At 37.5% G+C, this 6,931-nt stretch overlaps 1 pseudogene; it reads left to right on the top strand.

Annotated features, from left to right (window-relative positions):
* Positions 1-5,967: 5,967 nt before the first annotated feature.
* Positions 5,968-6,650, top strand: LOC107667701 (serine/threonine-protein kinase pim-2-like; annotated as a pseudogene).
* The last annotated feature ends 281 nt before the right edge of the window (positions 6,651-6,931 follow it).

Genomic DNA, 6,931 nt, shown 5'->3' with positions numbered 1-6,931 from the left:
ATATTTCACAATATTGCTGTTTTTGCTGTATTTTGGATCAAATAACGTGCTTTATTTCATCCAAATATATTTATTTTTTGGTGAGCAGAAGAGACTTTAAAAAAAACAATAAAAATCTTACTGATCAAAACCTTTTGACTGGTAGTGTATTAACACACAATTTCTGAAGTGCCTAAGTGTCAAAATTAGTACAATATATTTGTTGAAAAATTCTAATACTGAACACACTATTGAATTATTAGGCTGTGACTCATATTATTTTTGTGTTACTGTCTGCTCTAGCACCTTCCCTCCCTGTACAATAAATCCATGTGAATATCTGTCTCTGCTAAATTTTTGAATGTAACATTACAGTCGATATTGATGTCCTTTAGCACCGTATTCTGAATGATGATAATAATGGGTTGCTGCTGATAGCCTAACAGATAGCCTACTAGCAGTTTAATACTCAACTATGACAAAAACGGAAATGATCACTTTGGTACATTGAGAAGGCATAAATATAAAATATTAATAATAATAATAACCAGCTAAAAAAAAAATAAAAACAGGGCAGCGGGCCAAATCAGCCGCCAGGCCACCGGGAATTTTCCCGGTGCTCCCGATGGCCAGTCCGGGCCTGCCCCTGCCCCTCCGGAGGGCTGTGCACGCCACTGATAACATTGGTAGTCACTGCGCCTAAAATGTATAATTGCAGAAAAAATATATACGTTGTATTTTGTTTAAAAATCTTATAAATGTATGAGGTGGCAAGGGGGGCCTTTTACCCCACACACGGGGTAAAAGGCCCACCAGCATGGGGTAAAAGGCCCACGGTATTGATACAAATGCTTCAGCTAAAATAATGTTTTTTAAGTAATGTCTAGTTAATACTTGTTCAAAACAATCACTTCAGCAAAGTTTGTACTAGTTTCTGCTTATTTTGAAAAATAAAGGAATTAATTTGTTCAATAAATATACGGTCATTAAAATGTTATTATAAAAAATATAATACAGAATCAAAATCATTTTAATAAGTAAAGATTCTGAAAGTATTGAAGGAGATCCAATAATAATTGAATATATATTTACAGCAGTAACAACAAATTATATTTTATTATATGATATGATTAATATCATGTTTTTAAATATGATGGTTTAATTCTAAACATGGTGATTGTCTCTAATATGGACACCCAACATATTATATGATATTTACCATCTGAATCTAACCATGTCATATCAACAAATGGAAAAGTTAGCCATCTATTAATTATCATGTTAATTACTGTGCCTTTAGCCCCAACAGCAGGGGTGCATTTTACCCCAAATACCATAGTGTTTAGCCCAAGCTAAAGAATAATAATGCGCATTTGATCAGATATAACTGCAGTTCAAGATTATGAGATGCATTATTTGAATGCTTGGCCAAAGAGATGTGTCTTTAAAAAAAAGCAAAAACTGTTGCTTTAATTATCTTAAACCAAACTGAAAATCATGAAGACCTTTGTCTCAAAATATATGCATTAATTTTAGCGATTCTCATTTGCTACTTAAATCTACAACACTTTAAAAAAACATCAAATATTAGATCAAGTAAGCACAGAATAAACTTTGCGCTGCTGCGCGCGATCGCGTCAAGGATCAGACAAATAAACGTGCATCTTGAAAAGCGATGTGTTGGAAAGTGCTACGCCACGTTTTTGTGCCATCTAGTGGTTTAGATGAACATAATATCAAAGGCGCCTTTTACCCCGGGGCTCATTGCATGTTGAATTAGATATTGCATTGCATTGACTAAATCTCCTCATCTGAGCATCAGGAACCAAACACACGCATTCTATCAGCAGGCAAACATTGTGCAAACACACTCATGAATAATTATGCTTTTTCAAGATTAAAAAAAACAAGCTGTAACCAACAGGTTTTGCATGCACAACTTCAAAAACATCCTTAGAAGTCATCTTGTGCGACTTCAGAGAGTAAAGACACCTGGAGGCACAAACTCCACACAGCAGAAAGCAAAAGAAACGCTGTCGGCGATAAAACACAAAGCAATCTAACCATGTCATGTCAACAAATGGAAAAGTCAGCCATCTATTAATTATCATGTTAATTACTGTGCGCCTTTAGCCCCAACAGCAGGGGGCTAAAATACCATACTTTTACATATTCTTTCGTTATTTAAAAACTGTTGCTTTAATTATCTAAAACAAAACTGAAAATCACAAAGAAGACCTTTCTCTCAAGATATATGCAGTAATTTTAGCGATTCTCATTTGCTACTTAAATCTACAAAATGTTAAAAAACATCAAATATTAGATCAAGTAAGCACAGAATCAACTTTGCACTGCTGCGTGCGATCGCGTCAAAGATCAGACAAATATACACGTGCATCTTGAAAACGGATGTTTTGGAAAGTGCTACGCCACGTTTTTGTGCCATCTAGTGGTTTAGATGAACATAATATCAAAGGCGCCTTTTACCCCGGTGCGTCTTTAGCCCCGTTGTACCCTAACAGAGCTACATTGATTGAAAAATGGCAAATCCTCTTAATATTGCTAATAATCTCTCTCGCTCGCTCGCACACACACGAGGAATAAAAGTAAATCAAAAAGGTTTTAATGAAGGCACGCTGGGGATCACAGGACGGGAGACATCAGGCAAACCAAAATGACACTTAACAGCAGACAGAGAACTAGGAACTGAGAACACTTTAAATACACAGACACCAATGGGACACACCTGGGAGCAAATTAACTAATTAATCAAAACACAGCTGGAGACGAATACACAACGAGGACAGGAACAGGAAGGACCACATAAGGGCAAGGAAGGCACATGAGGAGCAAAACACACACAAAACACGGACCAGAGTCTGACAATATCTCTAGCTATCGTCGATACAAGATCCTCGTCTTTCGACGCACCCCAGCAAGGGGAGGTTATCGCGGGGCAGACAGCAGGTTGCCTGTTATGTTATTTGGGCTGCCTTGTTGAGCGCAGTGGTACTGAGAACATTATATTTCACACACTTTAAACTCTTTGATTCTCCAAATGTAATAGGATTAGTCCAACGAATAGGCTACATGTATCGTTACACCCCTAGTCTATACGGAATATCATAAATTAAAATAAAATAAAATAAAATAAAATAATGGATGCTGTTACACTTGTAAGTAAATTATATTGATAAATAATGGTAAAAGTTCAGTGCCATTCTTGTAGAGAATTATTCAAAATGTACATTATTTTTAAAACATTTTCAGTCTTCTTTTTTAGATTTTGACTTTGCTATCTAGCTATTTTGGAAAACTTTCTGTCAATAAAATTTGATAAGACCTTCTGTCTTGTTAAGTTACTTCCTTGGTTTTATACTTTTCTTCTGACAGTGCCAAAGGCTGAAATTATAAAAAAATGGAAACACCTCACATTTCTGCTGTGGTAATGTATCCCCCATGTTATCATAAATCATAATCACTGCATACTGTATAGGGTGCTTTAGCCATTAGGATCACATTGTAAAATGAACTACAAGAGGAGCAGAAGTTAAATAAAGCTTATACACTTATACACTGTGGTTTCTGGCTGATAGGCATGTTTTTCATGAAATCTAATAACCACAGGAGCTGCCATGAAACCACAGTAATCTTTCATGTCGCAGTGCATAAAGCTGTTTTCAATTAGGCCTACTGCTGAACTGACTGACTGTGAGACTAGATAAGATTCTCCCCTGAATAGCACAGTTGTAGAGGTTGTTGAAACTCATTTGAAAATCATTTTAAGTGGTGAGTGGTCGAAATGATTTTACATTCGTAAAACCAGGAGTGTGTTTCTTGTACAATGACATCATTGTAGAAACGAATTCACGACTGTTTCCCGAACATGGTCGCTGTTTGCAAATGTTTGTTTGAACTATGTTTCAGTAGACAGCAGATGGTTAAACTATGTTGCTAACGATGTAACTTGTGACCATTGTTAGCTAACGATGCACCCCAGCAGAGCACCATAGTGATGTGGTCTGTCTGGCAATATTGTCTGAGGTCTCCATGTTCCGCTATTCACTCATCTTTTTGCACTGACTCGGTTAAGTTGCATTTACGTAGAATATAAATAACTTTATGAGAGTAAGGTGAACTTAGTTTTTTTTTTTGTACGTTTTCAGTACAAAATTTCCCTGTAAAGCTGTTTTGTTCAATAGGTTGTTTGCACATGACGTCACTGATGACGCGCGAAATGCAGCTGGAGGGCAGGAAGTGATTTTTCTCCATAGGAATCACTAGCAGAAACTCCAAATGCCAGTGTTTTGCGTTGTTTATGGATGCTTAAATCGGTCAAACCGAGAAACCACAAGGAGCTTTTAAAGTGTACGAAAATGTGTTGTTCATAAGTGGGGAAAAGTCAAGAAGTGATTCTGATGACGCGCGAAATGCAGCTGGAGGGCAGGAAGTGATTTTTCTCCATAGAAATCACTAGCAGAAACTCGAAATTCCTGTGTTTTGCGTTGTTTATGGATGCTTAAATTGGCCAAACCGAGAAACCACAAGGAGCTTTTATCGTGTACGAAAATGTGTTGTTCAGAAGTGGGGTAAAGTCAAGAATTTGATTGAAAAACGTAGGAAAAAGTGGCTTGTAAACCTGTGTCTGCGGTGGGGAGGAGCAAAGCTCGTGTGATAATGCTCGTGCGTGTAAATGGTTATTATAGGATATAATAATATATTAAGATATGTATAAAGATATAAATAGATTGGGCTGCCACCTGTCACGCACACAGTGTGACAGTCAGAATCCACTCAGTGCTAAACGCCACACGGACGTAGACACGTAAATAAGATATTATTTGCAGTTCGGAGAGCTTCACTGATTATGAAGGAACATCGTGAGATTGTGATTCTTTATTAATATTTTAATATATTATTATCTTATATTAATCATTTGCACACACGAGCATTATCCGGCACCGCTCCTCCCGACCGCAGACGCAGGTTTCCCCCCTTATGATCAACACATTTTTGTACGGTTTCTCGGTTTGTCCGATTTGAGCATCCATAAACAATGCAAAACACTGGCATTTGGAGTTTCTGCTAGTGATTCCTATGGAGAAAAATCACTTCCTGCCCTCCAGCTGCATTTCGCGCGTCATCAGAATCACGTGATTGCAAACAACCTATTAAACTTAACTTTTTGAGGTACTAATTTCCACTGACTTAAGTTGATTTTTTTTTATTTTTTAGATATTTTCAACTTGACACATTTAATTATTTGAGCTTAGGTTTAGTTGGAATAACTTTATGAAAATTAGGTGAAATTAATTTTTAAGTTTTCAGTACCAAACTATATGTTCATATAACTTAAATTTTAGAGTTATCATTTTGCACTAACAGTTAAGTTGTATTTACGTAAATTATTAAGTATTTCAACTTGACAAATTTAGTTATTTGAACTTATAGTTTAATATAGTTTGTGTACGAGAACCATGTGTTCTTGTCAAAAACACCATTAACATAGCGGAGAACCATCATCCTCATCGGCCTGATGAGGTGCTTGTTGCTGGTGGTTTTGATGGAGGAAAGGAGGCAGAGAGAGAGTAGGAAAAGAAAAAGAAGAGCTTCTGGAGGTGGCCCACTCTCCGCTTTCCTCGCCACAGAGCAGCTAAATATGACCTGGCTAAGGCTGAGAATAAGTACCAGGCTGAAGCCAGATCATATCAGACATTTAACCGATGGTACAATCACATCATGTCATGTCAATCACAACATGCCATATATCAGAGTGGTAAGTTGGCTGTGCTCTCTATATTACTGCCTCTCAGTCACTGTTTTCAATTTATAACATCTTATATTAATATTATTCACAGACTACAAGTGAGTTCTCAGTAGGCAAACTGTTCTGATTTGTGAACCAAGTCATTATTTTGGAAACTGTCTACAAAAAGTTTTGTGAAGCTCCACGGAGAGAGTCTCAATGAGGGGACAGCACGAAAGGTCATGCGGCAGGTCACTGAAGGTGGTAATGTTTGCATCAAGCGTGGCATCTTTCATTGAGACACAAAAATGGAGAACCTGCTGGTAAACCAGGACACCATGGAGGTGAAATTGATTGAATTTGGGTGTGGTGCGCAAATGAAGAGATTTGGCTACGAAGTCTTCAGTGGTATGTGTTATGAAATGCTGTGTTAATTTTCTCACAGAATTGCATCCTATACAGTCAACATGATGTGGAAATGCATTAAACGGACAAAACCTCTTTCCTCCAGGCACAAAAGCGTACTGTCCACCAGAGGTCCCTATGAACGGCAGATACCATGCAAAGCCGACAACAGTGTGGTCGCTAGGGATCCTTCTATTCATGATGCCATGCGGATGTTATCCCACAGACTGACCTGGATCTGATCAGTAAGAGGAGCTGGACCAGACCTGGCCTGTCACAAGGTAAGATCTTCATCAAAGAAGAACGAAGGACAATCTGTATTCGAAATCACACAAAAAAGACCTATAGCTTGAAAAAGATGAGGTGTGAAGCATAAACTAATAAATTAAATCTCTCATCTTTTTGCACAGAATGCTGCCAGATGATTTCTTCATGTCTGCAGTCTGATCCACAGCAGAGGATCAATCTGGAAAAGATGCATCTCCATGACTGGCTTAAGCTATTAAGTCTAATGAGCTAAATGTTTGTTGTTGTTGTTGTTTTTGGTTTGATCAACAGTCATAAACTGCTTGCTAAATCAAATTAGCTCTAAATGTAATGTATTTAGACTATTAATCCTGATTTATTTTTTGAAATATTTTAACGTGATGTGTGATTGACGTGTGATCGATTGGAGCTCACTGAAGTTGGAAGTGGGAGATTTCAGCTCGGATGTTCCCTCTTCTGACCTTGTCTGGAACGCGGCATAAGTACCACCCTGCGAATGGAAAGCCGTTTTAACATTTAATCTATAAGCCGTAC

The sequence above is a fragment of the Sinocyclocheilus anshuiensis genome, unplaced genomic scaffold (assembly GCF_001515605.1).
Source record: "Sinocyclocheilus anshuiensis isolate Anshui unplaced genomic scaffold, SAMN03320099.WGS_v1.1 scaffold2309, whole genome shotgun sequence".
Taxonomy (NCBI): domain Eukaryota; kingdom Metazoa; phylum Chordata; class Actinopteri; order Cypriniformes; family Cyprinidae; genus Sinocyclocheilus; species Sinocyclocheilus anshuiensis.
This window is presented reverse-complemented; position numbering and strand designations above follow the sequence as displayed.